Raw genomic sequence first — 14,359 nt, 5'->3', positions numbered from 1 at the left:
TCTGTAAGCAGGACCAGGGGTACGGTGCCCTCTGGAAGGCATCCTACATGTGTACACCATCCGCATTGCATTGAGCCATCAGGAAGGCTGTTTACAGCCTGCCCGTGGCCATCTGTGAATTAGCTTCTGTTCTGATGGCCCCTCTGGAGACTGCTCTTTCAGAGTGCTAAAAACAGAGCCAGTTTGTTACATTTGCTGCCTTTGGACTAAGACTGATTTTAACTTTTGTGAAGGAAAAACATCCTGAAATGGCCTCTAACATATCAGCCTTGCTCTCAGGCCTGAGGGACTCTTTCAATAGTAGTCAGAAATAGCAAGAATTCAAAACTTCAGTGAACCCTTGAGGAGGAAGACAGACTGGTCTGAGGTCAATACAGCCCTGCAGGAATTCCTAATTCTTCCTGTGCTGAAAAGATTACTCGGGAGGGGATAGATCCAGCCTGTTAAGATACTTGTCCATGAATGCTGGATTGAAAAAAGTTTGTTGCCAACTTAGGAACAAGTCTCTCTCTACCCATGTTTAATGCTAATATCTGCCTGACCCTTACCAAGGACTGTGAGTCCCTTTGCAGGTAACCCTTTCTTTATGAATGATGCAAATTCTGCCCTCATGCCCCTTGCTCCCCAGTGCCCCATGTTCCCACAGAAGCTGACCCCCTGTGCATTGCTGGAGGAGCTCAGTTCTGGCTGCAGCAAGTTCCTTTGCTAAAGCAAGAGTCCCCAGGGGTATGAACATTGTCCTTCATGCGATAGTGTGTACTAGCAGCAAGGAAGGGACAAGCCAGATACACCCCAGGACCACCAGGTTCCTCCCACAGAGCAGGGCAAAGGCGTGAGTAAGAGAAGGCCACAGGGTGTTTTGAGCTGTGATGGTACTGCTGCTTGGTCAAGGCCAACTGGGTTGTGGGGGGAGCAGACAACAAACCCTCCTCTGCTGCTTCTCCGCTCTGCCTCTCCTTGGCTCAGGGCTGGACACGGCGCTGAGTCCATCCCGCTGCTTCACTCTCATTTTATTCGCATGGCCTTGAATCTATCCCCATGCTGTTCCACACATGGGCTTGATTTGTTCCCATGCTCCTCTATCCCGGCTAGAAGAAAGTGCTTCTTAAAGTCTGGCCCAAACCCTCTTTGCCGTAATGTTCTCTTAGACCTTCATGCTCTTTCTGGATCCCTTTAAACGCCACTATAACATGCCCAGGCACCTGCATCTTCTACTTTCTGAAACCCTCCTTTAGAATAGCCTGTTCTGGTTATTTCCCACAACGGGGAAGACTTCATGTGTAAAATGCTGCAGAGAGCCTTTGCCCCCACCCAAAATCTTGTTTTTCAGAGTGACGCACACCCTGATCTGCTGTTACTTAATGTAAGTGAAGTCACTGCCTTCCTCCCCTTCAAACTGCTCCACCCTCAGTCAGGAGGCTCGTTTCTCCACCCTTTGGCAAAACAGCTGTTTGGGGTGGAGGTGAATTTAGGGGTGGTGGTGACCACCCGCTCATTTGGAGAAAAAAAAAGGAAAAAAAGTGCAGTCTCGTCAAAAGACTGCTCTGGAGCTGGAAACGGGCCTGAAACCCTCCCCTTCTTCACTGCCTGTGCGCTTTTCATGTGAGCACAAGTGAGTACGTGCATTCACGTCAGTCTCAGGGTGTCATTTAGCACAGAAGCAAGAGCGCAACACAGCACCTCACGGGGCTGGTTGTTATCTGCCTGTTTTCCTCACCGTGGAGGGAAGGTGCCACTGAAATTCCTGCCCCACTACTTCGGCAGGCAGAAGGAGGAGGCAGAGAGGTAGGTGTGTAAGTAAGTGGTGTGTTGTGGGGCTAGGTCAGACTTTGCCGAGGCGCAGTGGGAAGGAAGGGAGTCTCGGGAAGCGGCCTGCTGCCGCGTCGCTTTCCTTTCTGTCAGCAGCGCGAATGCGAGCAGCTGCCCTAAACATGCACCAGCTCCTCACAGTGCCCTAGGAAGCACCTGCCAACTACACACACCTGGAACACCACACAGGGAAGCCGCTCTCCCTTCCCTGCGTGCTCGTGGCTATTCCACTGTCTCCTTGCTGGAGGCCTCACTGCCTGGGAGGCACCACAGGCAGGGAAGGAGGCCTGGATTGCCTACAGAGAGGAGAGTGTTTACAAATAGAGCCACAGCATCCTGAGGAAGGCGTTTGGAGAATGTATTCGCCCCAAGAGGTGGTACATCACTCCGGAACCTCTGCCTCTAAACGGGGAAGCCCGCACACGTTCAGAAAAATGAGCTGCATCATGTAAAGAAGCAGAGGAAACGCGCAGGAACGTCGTTGCAGCAGGGAGTCCAAGTCTTCCACCAGTTTGTGCAGAGTGAGTGGTAGAGGGTGTCAGCTGGTAGGGACCATTCTCATAAAAGGACAAACAGACGGTGTGGGACGAGAGCACAAAAACGAGGCCTGGCAAGTGAGGCAGCGGCTGGCAGGTCTGTGGACAGGGTGGCCGGCTGTCTTGGGTCCAAAGGACAGGGCCTTCAGCTGCTCTACAGTATGTGAAGTTTCTTCCCCATTCCATTGGAACTGGCTGTGGAGCTCCCTGTGTACGTAGCCATCTTTCTGCCACCCCCAGCTTCAGCCACTTCATGCCAGTTCATGGTTTTTCTTCCACTCAGCTATGGTAACTTATGTGCCGAGCTGCATTTTTCCAGCCGTTTCCTGGCTGCAATGGACAACCTGCCATGTTGTTAGTTGCTGCACTAACTCAGATACTGTATGCCTATTCACTCAAAAATAACCAACTCAGAAAGTGGTAGACAAGAGAAACCAGGAATCACACTTTGTTTATTTGGAAGCAGCGCCCTCCCCAAATACTAGCAACCCTTTATTGCCAGCTGCTATACAAGGATGGAAAAAAAAAAAGTCTTCCAGAAGGATAAGGATTTTCCTATAAGTCGAGACAGACAGGGTACAAAGAAATAATGAGCTAATACTGGTTAGTGCCAATGGTCTAGGGCTTCAGCTTGCCATTGTTACAGAGCTGACATTCTTGGGTTGGAGAAACCATATTTTTGGGAAGGTTCAGTGGAAATGGTTTTGGGACTGTACCAAGGTCCTCCCAGAATTCCACTTTTCTTAGTCTTAGCCTCAAGGAATTTACAGCTGGCTCAGGCAGAGCTGGAAGTCCCCATAACAGGAAGGATTTTGTTGATACTCTGTCTTCGGAGGACAGCGAGCTTCTCTGTGAAAGGCAACACGTATATCTGGCCGTGTCCACAGCACCACACCCGCTGCTCCTCCAAAGAGGATAGAGTTTCAAGGACTCACATGACTGTGTCCATCTGTCCAGGGATTATTAGGAAAACCTATAAATGGGGAGGGAGGGGAGTTTTCCCCCATTCATTCCTTTGGTTTGGACAGGACTTATCTCTTTCTGAAAGTGAAAGAAGCTGCCAGATCTGCTTTTAAAAATGAAAAGGATCTGTAGGAATCCGTAGATCCTCCCAAAGGACCTGAGACGGCCTCTGTGCTCTCCCATGTGCTCCGCTCACCACTGGCCATACTGAACGTCTGCTACCAGTGATGCTGGCTGGGTCTCTGAGAGGGAAATCGCTGCAGGTTCAGCATAGCCTCACCTGGGAAGGAGCTGCAGGGCCTGAGGAGAAAGCCCCGTGCAGCTCGAGGTCTGCTTTACGTGCACACCGAGTGTGTGCTGCCAGCCGGGCAGCCTTGTCCAAGATATTCCAGTCAGTCTTTTATTTCCGGTCAGGAGAAAAACAGGGCGCTCTGCCCAATTAATAGTGATAAATCTGGCCTCTCTCTCAGCTCAAGAAATAGTGCTCTCCTGTTCTCCATGGGAATAATAATTACCTCTTCCTCCCTGTAGACAGCTTCTCAGTGCCAAGGTCTTTCAAAGATTCCTTATCTGTCTCAAAGCCTTCTTAAATCTATCGACTGAAAACAAGGGTCCTGGGCTGATTTCCAGTCCCTGGACTTAATTTTTCTACAGAGTGGAGCCAGCCTCTATTCCAGATCCCTCAGGGACTCACGCACGTCACCCTGGGCATATGCATTGGGCCTGCTGAGCATCCTCTGCAGATTTGTGAGTGTACAGGGCAGGAAGGGGGATCAGGAGAGGAAATCCGTAAGGAACAGTCCCACCCCTGCTCAAGTTTATGGGAAACTTGAGCAAGTTTGCTCAAGTTTATGGGCTCAAGTTTATCGGAAAAACAGTTAAAACAGGAAAAGTCATCCCAAAACTGTTACCGTCCTGTCTGCACCCTATGATACATCCAGACACCAGACTCCACTACATGGCAAAGGCTGTGACTGCTAAGACACCGGCATCGCATCGGAACAGGAGTGTGAGGCAGGTGAGACTCAGACTTCCATGGACATTGCACCCACAAGATGGTGTTCAGACCATCTGCCGCAAGCTCATTCCCACCTGGCATCATCGTGTTCCTTTTGAGGCCTCCCTAACACGTACGGTGTGCCATTGGGCTGGGACTCCCTCCTGCCTGTTACGTATGAGTACACTGCTTGGGGCAATGTGGTTGTGGTCTTGCTGCAGGCGGCAGTGCCAGTAAATAATGAAAGCATCTCAGTCATACATAGTCTTCATAGGAAAGCCAGTGTCCATGAGATAATTAATTCCTACCATAAAGTTTTCAAGAATAAGTCATTCCCTTCATACACTTAAAAAAATGCAAATTTGGTATGCTAAGAACTTCTAATATGAATATATCTCCCTTATATGGAAGAAAGCAAATGGTGCTTCCAGCTTCCCTGATGCCACTACATTTTTTGATATTTGACCTGGAGATTAGAGGTTTTCACGTCATCTGCCAGCCCACAGAGAGTATCTCAAGGTTCAGTGTGTGTGAGAGATAGGAAAGGGACATTAGGAACAGGCTAGCCACAAATAGCTAAAATTAGCTCTGAGAACTGGAGTGCTGAGGTCTCTGAGGAATGCTGGTCAAAGAAAGAAAATAGTTGTTTACGAAACTCCCACTTATTCTGCTGCCTCCAAGGACTTCTGGCTCACATCCCCACCCAGATATCCTACGAGCTATTTAAGAGGAGTTCCCCTACCCCTTCCCCCTCCACTGGCCATCATTTTCCTCTTTTGTAACTTCGGTACAATGTGACATGGGATTCCTGATCCAACAGCAAGTCGCTGATTGGAAACAGGAAAGAGGGGGCCTATTCAGAGCTCAGCCTTTGTGATAACATGAAGGTTCACACCCACGTGCAGACAGGGATGCTTCTCACATATGGCAATGATCAGCAGCCCCCCCTCTTTTCTCCCCTTTCCTCATCCCAAAAAGGGCTTACAAAGCCCTAGAGGGGTCCTAAATCGAGTTAGAAGCAGCCTTAAGAAAAGCACGGCTGTGTGAGGCCTCAGTTATCAGAGAACATGATTTCTTGCATAATTCTTTTACGTTTTCAGGGGCCAGTAAATTTGAGACTGTAAATCTTCATGTGACCAGAACATATGGCCTTAGAATAAGACATGGGGTGAATTACAGAGAGACAGCCTATCTCTTCCAGAATCTGATTAAGGGAATCCTTTGAGAACTATCCTTTACATGCATCCATAGGCATGGCTTTAAAAGCTGCCCCTAGTTCTTCCTAGCAAGGCCTGATGGAAAGTATTTTTTTGCAGCACCAGCTTCTCCCCTTTTCTCCTTCCTATTCTCAGAAGCGTCTAAATCAAACTGAATGGCTCTGTGTGCCAGTGTTTTTGACTTTAGTTTCAGGACACAAATCTTGACTGTTCAAGGTACTCACATGAATACATGTTGAAATACCTTAGGTGAGTTGGAGGCACTGTCTCAGCTGAGAAGCTAGGCTGTATCTCTACGGCGAAGAGAAGGAAATGCTCTTGCATTCCCTAGGAATAAAATTGTGCTTTTTCAAGCCAACTTGGGTGCTATTTGCTTTCAGCCATGCACAGCTAATACTGCGGCCTAGAGATTATGTAGGACGTTCAGTGGTGAAGGTTTATTCTGCATCTGGAAACAAATTTCAAATGAAGTGGCAATTACCCTTCCTAGCTTGTTCTTCTGTCCTCCACAGAGCAACCTGTTTTCTTTTTCCTGTCCTGCTTCTTTGGCAAAATGAATTTCCTGAGGAAAAAAGGTGATTTTATGTAACTCTTGGAGGAAAAATAGAGCAAGCAATAGATCTTTTAGTTTGAACAACAGTGGAAGAGGGAATTGAAACAATTGGGAAGGCTTCTCTGTAGCTATACTGCAAGATAAAGGAGATCACATTAATGCCTCCTATTCTACCTGCTCTAAGGGTCTGTCTGCAATGGGTAGCCCATTCTTGCTTGTCTTTCCCACTCACTGGAGTAAGGATAGTTCCACTGAACTCGAACTGAGAAAAGAAGGAGCAAGATTTAAGTTAAAAAGCTCTCAGTTGAAATTTACAGAACACGAAGATACCGTTAAAATGAAAACATGTAATCTTCATACTGTCTGCTGCAAGAGAAAATCTGCTGAAGAACCATTTATCTGTTGGCAGAAACTGTTGTTGCTGAGACCCTTTGCCCCTCGTTTCCCCGTGAGCACAGCCGTGGGCTGCTCTGGTGCCTTGGAGGACCTGTACGTTGGGAACACCTTCCTATGGCTCCTCAGCCGCGTGTCTAGGGAGAACCTTCCCTCCTCACTGCCTGCTGTGGTGGCAGCTCAACCTCTCAGCTGTTGTGATGAGCTACCACCATGGAGCAGTCCAGGGTATGCACAGCAAAGCACCTGTGCTAATGCTGAACCCCTGGCCAGCACTCTGGGGAGATTTGGTGTCATTGCTCCTAAAAGCAGAGCTACACAGAGGCATTTTTGTGTTCAGGACACATTCAGGCTGTGGTGCCTTCTTATCTCAACTGCTGGCGTGCAAACCATGATATTCCTTCACCACCTTCATGATTCCTACCAGCTTCTAGGGTAGGCCTCATGGCTGCCTCTGCTACGCATCTGCAGCTCCTTTTTCTGGCTAACATCAGCGGGTACATTTACCCACACTCTTCAGGAGAGCATCTCCACTGTGTGCCACATGCCACTCTTGCTATGAACTAGGTTGAAAACTAAAAGGAGTTGAACTCTGCCTGGGTAGGACACTGTTTTTTAAGCTTCTACTAGTAAGACATGGGATCATAATCCCGGGCCCACAGTCCTTGGTAAAAATGCTTTCATTCAGTGCAGAAGAAAAACAGGGAAAGTTTTTTTTTTATTCCTTTTTCTTGGCTTCCCCTCCAGCCAATGCTGTATCTGGTTACAGTTTAACTCCTACTGCACAATACCTGTTATCACTCGCAATGAAATGGAAACCACAGCTATTTTGATAAGTTAACAGAAAGGTTCTGCAATTACACTGTGACGTCTTTCAGCACCTTTATGTCCCCCACTGAAACACCCCACAGAAGCACCTACAGAAGCAGAACTAAGCGACATTCTGGGATTCTGATTAAAAGAAAGAGGAATTGTATTTTTCACTCTGTCTTCAGAGGAGAAACACCCCCACAGTATTTTTACGCTATTTTCACACATCTGTGCTAAATCAAACACTTATTTTTTCACTAACTAACAACGTTAATACACTAGGTGTGGAACTCACAGTGCAGAACTAAAAATGTCGTTTAATGAATGTATTGCTCTTTGCTCAGGAAGAGCAAGATAATAAACAAATGAGAGAATCCACACTCCAGGCTGCATATCTACCATCTCCTCATTTTTTGTCTCATACTACATCCAAAGATTTATGGAGCAAAATTCCAAAATAATGAGGAAACAGAAGTGCAGCCTTTTGCTCCAGAGAAGAAAGAAATCTGTCCTTGAAATTGCACATCAGAAATCCTCCAGCTTCTACTGCCCTGGCCTGTGTGTCTGCGTGGGAGGGCTCTGCTGTAGCTGAGGCAGCCTGTTGCTCCCTAGAATACAGCAGTGGCCTGGGAACACAGGAACAAAAGCACTGAAAAGTCTAAATTGTATTAAAAAAAATCCTGTCCCAAGACAACCACCTCTGCTCTCCATGCAGTGACTGCCTTTAGCTTCTGACACCCACATGGATTGACAGGAATCCCTGAGTTTATTTCCTACCGGGACCCTATCCTCATCATCAGAGGCCATTCTCGTAACTAACACTTTTGTTCATAGGTTGTGCAGACCACCGTATCCTGCACGCCGTCCTTCAGCGAGGAGGTTGGAAAGCATCAAGATGCTCCCCTACCACTGCCAAGCAGAGCTAATCCCAACGCGGGGTGAGCAACTTGTGGGCAGCGCCGTGCCAGCCTGGCAGGCTCCCTGCCTTCACACATCACCACAAAAACACCCCGCAGCTGCAGCGGCGGGCACGCAAACGCAACGCCTCCCTCATGGGAAGCGATACTGGCTGCCCAGTCCAGAGGAGGAGACGTTCTGGGTAACTGATGGCACAGTGAGGAGGTAGGGAAGATTCCTAAGCTTTAATTAGGGCAAGACGTTAAGGCTACAGTGAAAGAAAGCGATGAGATCTCTGAAGACCACCCTGGCCTTCAGCCTCTCATCTCACCCAAAGGAAGGTGTGTGCAGAGCCTCCCACATAGGTGTTCATGGAACTGATCCAGGGACCAGATGTTGCTGCTTTTCTGTGTCTGCCCCTTCTTCCTCACGCTTCCCTCGCAGGGGTAATATTTTCTTCAAGTTGTGAAATGTCAAACCTTGATCACATTTATGAATCTGCTCATGAACTCTGCTTGCCACAATGCCACAGAGCCGCCTTAAAGCTCCCTTAAATATGTAAGGCATCTCAGTCATTTTAATTACTGCGCGTTGCATAAGCCAGAAACCAGTTCATACAAAGGAACAACAGAAAAGTGATTTTCAATCGCTCTCACTCTCTCTTCTGCTTAGTGCTAGTCTCCAAAGCTCTGGGAACACCAGCTCTTATTACCATTTGAAGCACTTCATCTATTTGAAATCTCTTTGTTCAGTTACTTAAAACTATTGATGCAGTTTAGAAGGGCTTAGAAAGGAAAACAAAACTTCATTTTGGGAATGGCTACTGCAGCATGAAAGCAAAGCAAGAGAAATGGGGAAAAAACTTATTATAAACAAAAATGAGAAAAATGAATTGCTTGGAATGAGGCACAGGCAGGTAGAGCCAGGCAAATCACGCAAGCACCCCCCCAGTACTTGTCAGACCATCTAATCACAGCCTCCTGGCTTGAACCCTGTGTGGTACTGAGCCCTTTGGCCCTGATCCAGAAATGCACTTAAGCTTGTATTTAACTTTATGCATGTAAATGGTACTGTTGACTTCAGCAGAGCATCTTGTGTGCTTAAAGTTGAACATGTGCCTTAGTGTTTTGGATTGGGGCCAAAGAGCGCAGTCATGTGCAGCAAACATTTTCAGCTTGATAAGGCTGCTAAAAGATATTTCCTGGATGCCCTTCTGCAGCTGATGCCACAACACAGCCTGACCGGAGGATCTCCACGCTACTGAGAGGATGATTTCATATTCTAAAATCCTTAATTGTACAATACTGCTGGTGACACGTAGTGCCTGTGGTCTGCTCTCAGATTGGGAGCACAAGGTATTTATTTATTTGCACAGTCTATGAAGGATCCTTGAGGATTAAACCTAAACTGTTAGAGCTGATGAAGGTTTAATGGCATATCAGTAATTTAAAGCTTGCAATGGGATAGAGGGTTACCTGTGTCTGGCTTGCAGACAGGAAGGTGACATAAGTCCTTTGCAGCCTCAAAGAAGGAGATCAAATGAAAAATTTCAACCTATATATAGAATCAAAGAGATTCCCAAAGAAACACTTTTCTTATAATAAGTAGCATATGAAGATTACTGGTATAAGAAAGGAATTAACAGAGGCTTTTCCGAATGTTTTTTACACACATAAACCTTAGCAAATATAAAAAATTTAAACAAAACAAAGTCTTCTTGAAGGACAGTGTCAGAAAATACAGTTTGATCCATAGAAAAAGAAAAAAAAAAAGAAAAGTGAAACGGATAATCAGGAAATCGGAGATTCTTTTGCTAGCAGAATGCAAGGTTACTCCAGTAGGGTTTACTGCCTTATAGTGCATATGAGAATGCTGCAAAAAAGTACATCAGAAGGCTCAGAAAGGTCCCTATCCTCTGTCAACTGCTGTGTAAAAGCAGGCAAATGATGACATCTCTGAAGGGGTTGAGCCGAGCTGGTGTAAAAGGTATGAACATCTCCAAGAAGTTTTTAGGACAAGAGGGGGCTTTTGAGCAACTTGGCAGTTGAACAACTGTTGTAGAATGCTAATGGCAAGACTCCATGCTCATGAATCAAGTCAAGTTACTGTGGAAAAGTTAAAATGGAAAAATGCCCAAGCTTCAGAAGCATTTTAAATTAACACATTGTTCGTGGAGGTGACAGGAGTGATTGAACTGCAGGCTGAAGCTGCCTGACTGCACTCATGCCTTGCCCAGTTTAAGCCAGCTGAGGTCTGGCAAGGAGCTGGAGTGTTTTAATCCACTACATGTATCATTTTAGGGGGGGCGTTGAGGCTGGGATGGAGAGTTTAGCCCGTCTGTCTGTCGTTGACTAGCAGTTCCTGTAGTTTGATTAAGCTCTTCTGTACTAATTACACGCAGATGCTTTTGTTATTTCAGAAGCAGCTTTCTGCCGGCCTCTGGTCTCCCTCCCATTTCGTTGTGAAGGGTGATGAGATGGGAAGTGAGGGTCCCTTTTACTTCATTTACAGCAACACCTTCCACCTCTTGCAGGACTATCTTGAAGGGTGTTAAGCTCAGGCGCTGCAGCCAGCTCCTGGGTGCACAAATCACACGGTTCTTTCCTGCAATAAGCAGGGCTTGCAGAAGGGGAACGATGTGTTTAAACTGTTCCTGCTGTGAACAGTGAGAATTTACCAAGGCAAAGGTAGTAAAATCCCCTGAAATTTAACCAAGGCACCCAGTTTCCTATTGCTCCTGCTGCAAAAAGTGGGTCCTTCAGTTGCTGTGCAGAGCTTGCCCTTCCTCACACGAAACGCAACCATCTCTTGCAGCGCAGTGCCCCCTAGCACTGCCTCGACACATCCACGCGCCGTGGAGGAGCGGAGGCCCCTTTACTCAACCAACCACACCTGCAGGACACGGCTTTCCCTGGGAATTTTCACACAGCCGGTGACCCAGCCCGCTCATGCTTAGCTTGTGGGATCCGACAAGATCACAGCGTGAAGCGGCGTGGCTGCCCAGTAAAGCAGAGAGATCCTTAATTGTGCTCAACAGCGTGTTCCTGGTGGAGGGCTGAAATAACACGGCTTGCTTTATTTGGTGACATAAACCAAATGTGAACTTTAATTTTCTCATATGAAGATCAAGGTCTTTATTTTCTTTTTCTTTTCCTACTACAGCTTTTCATGGCCATAAAAGGCTTAAAGGTTTATCTAGCAAAGGAGCCAAGCAGTGATTTTATTTTTTCCCTTTACAGATTCTCCCACACAGACAAGGCACAGAGTTCCAAGCAAGGATTCAGAGCTCTCCTTGCAGTTTCTCCATTGACTTTCTGTGCTATTTAGACCCCGTATCAATTTTTTTTTTCTCAAATAGACAATCGCACATCCCTGCCTGGCTCTTCCCCAGGGCCTTTCGCCGACAGATCCCGAGTGAAGCCTGGCCAGACGGAGCTCTCCTGAGTATTATCGACCTGTGATTTACAAAAATAAAGCACTCTGGTTTCTGCGTATGAAATGCACCTTTAAGGGGCAAATAAATATTGTTAATATTGTAGAGTATCCAGTCCTGGCTGAAAAACCTGCATCCATGCTACGACAGAGGAAGCCTCTTAAAGAAATGACCTATGTGTCAAAAACACAGGTGAATCAGCAAGACCTGAGTTGATCGAACACAGGTACTATTACTCCAGGGAATGCTAGTACCTGTGTTTAACAGTTTCTGGATCACTTCTCAGATTATGGTATGTTAGATAGAGGTAAGCCTTGACACACAGAGAGCTTGAACGCCACCCCTTCCGAACAGATTTGTTCTGCCTTGCCACTAGCGTAATCCGTGGCACTCCTGGAATGTAGTTGTAGATTCCTCCTCCGGGTAATATTTGAAAAGTGTAACAAACAGATGTGCTACCAGCCCAAGCTTGGTTCTACTTTAACAAACTTGGCCAGTCTCACTCTAAACCAAAGCTACTCCCATGCCTTCAAGCCCTGAATAGCTTCAGTAACTTCTAGTCCCCTTTGTTTTCCCTTTCCAGAAACGGAGCAGGTGAGGGAAAGGTTTGTTTTCCAGTTTGTTCCCGTTTCTACTCAGTGTGTCCTGCCTATGAACGTTATAGTCACTCTTAACACTCAAAGCTGATTACAGAGTATGCAGCACGTTAGTCCCCCGAACACCCCAGAAAGGTGTTATTATAAAGATGAAACTCAGAGGAGCTGCTTGGCCAGAGACCAAAGGGAGGTGGTGCTGGAACTGTGATTAGAATCTACTTTATGCAGGTCAAACTCTCTCTTATTTACACCAGTGTCAAGTTATAGAATAACTCCACTTTCTCAGATTCTGATCTGAGATGCTCACAGACCAGGTGCATCGTGATGTTGGTGATATCGAACTTTTTTACAACAAAAACAACAACAAAGTGCCAGGCGTTTTTCTTCCGTGTTATTCTGCTGAGGTCTGTGGTGTTGTTCCTTGTTCACACCCAGTAAGATCGAAAGCACAGGTCGCCCTGACGGATCCACCGTCAACAGCAGTACCGTGGCTAGAAAGCCCAAATATCTAACTAGTTTTTGTATGGGGTTTCTCATATGCAATTTGGAGCCAAAGGAGTCAGGCACTAAAGTGTCCAGATTGAGTATCCTTCAGTGTCCCATGCCATATACTTACATAACCCATTATCACCTTAACACCATCTCACTTTGTAATGTGTTCCCTAGCATACATTCCTGTGTGCTTGAAAGCTCCCATCACTATTACTCCCATTTCACAGATACGGATTTAAGGTACATGGAGACTAAGCTGTAACACTGGTTATCTGTGTCACAGCAAGGATAACAACCTGCATTTTCCACTATTAACACTGAACCTTGATCTTTACTAGCAACACCCATCTTGAAGCTTTTGCATACCGGTGTCCCAAATAAAAGTCTGCGTTTTCGTAACACTCGAGGTTTTAATTTTATATGGACCGCATGATTAAAGAAAAGGTGTAGGCAGCCTGTGCTTCACCCAGATGGAGCAGAATTGTAAATCTAAAGACTTAGCTGACTATTTAGAAATTTAGGACAGCTGGTCCCTGGCCTTTAATACCGGCATAATTTATAACTAGACATGCTTAAGTCTTGTAAACCCCGTGGAAAGTACTCTGACATTACATACACTGGTTTGATACTGTGATTAATCACCGCTCAGTTCCCTTTGCAGGATAATAAGGTTGTCTGTATCTTGCAGCTGGCAATCTCCTTCCTTACAGTCCCAGCTCTACTATAACATTTACATTTCTACAGCTGATAGAAATTTGCAGTTCCAAAAGGGGATAAGGGAAAGCAAAACAAACAAGACTTTTCTATAAATTCCACTAAAGCTGCGCTGCTAAAATATACTCGGAGATTAAATGTTGGGAGTGCCTGGGTAGATGTGACACTGCTTTTTCCAGCTCGTGCAGCTGGGTCTCAGCAGCCTGTGACCCTTTGCTGACTGGAAGTCTTGAGCGGGGGAAATGATGGGTGCTGCTAGTGGGGTTGGCAGGAGGAGCAGCACTTGAGCAGGATTAAAAGAACGCAGGACAAAATCCTGGTTTACGGTTCAGCTAGGTCTTGCCCTTCTTTCCCTCCATCCCTTTTCCCCTGCTTATCGAAAGGCGGAAAGAAACAACACTCCGTACTCCCCTTGCGCTTTCTGATCGCTTTCCAAAAGCCATTAAAAATATTACTTCCTCTTATCTCCTCCCGTTCACAATCAGCTTAACGGCTACGCGCGGCCGTTTCGGGGGGAAAAGGGCCCGCGCTTCCCAGGGCGGGCACCGACGCCGCGAGGTGCCTCCCCGCGCCTGCCAGGGCGGCGGGCAGAGGCCGAGACCCCGCGGGCGGGACGGCGGCCGCAGGGGACGCTCGTCCCGCGGGGGCTTCGCCCTCGCGCGCGCGCGGGGGGCCGCGGGGCCGCGCGCGGGGCGCCGCTCGCTTCCCTATAAGGCGCTGAAGCGCGGGCGGCGCCGCCCCGCCGCGCGCCGATGAGGTAATGCCGCGCTCCCATTGGCCGCGCGCGGCGGCGCCCCCGGAGCCCGAGAGGGCGCGATCCAGGCTATAACTCGGCGCGCCGGCCCCGCCGGCCCCAGCGCAGCCCCGTGCCGAGCCGAGCCGAGCCGAGCCGTGCCGTGCCGTGCCGTGCCGTGCCGTGCCGTGCCGTGCCGTGCCGAGCCGTGCCGTG

At 47.5% G+C, this 14,359-nt stretch overlaps 1 protein-coding gene across 1 annotated transcript in view; it reads right to left on the bottom strand.

Annotated features, from left to right (window-relative positions):
• Positions 1–14,359, bottom strand: part of SYN3 (synapsin III) — a 189,784-nt gene that overhangs the window by 70,510 nt on the left and 104,915 nt on the right. The gene's annotated exons all lie outside the window — the stretch shown is intronic.

The sequence above is a fragment of the Tinamus guttatus genome, unplaced genomic scaffold, assembly GCF_059628265.1.
Source record: "Tinamus guttatus ecotype Peru unplaced genomic scaffold, ASM5962826v1 Tinamus_guttatus_pri_ptg000039l, whole genome shotgun sequence".
NCBI classification, from domain to species: domain Eukaryota; kingdom Metazoa; phylum Chordata; class Aves; order Tinamiformes; family Tinamidae; genus Tinamus; species Tinamus guttatus.
The sequence above is the reverse complement of the archived record's forward strand: the minus strand, read 5'-3'. Positions and strand labels throughout refer to the sequence as shown.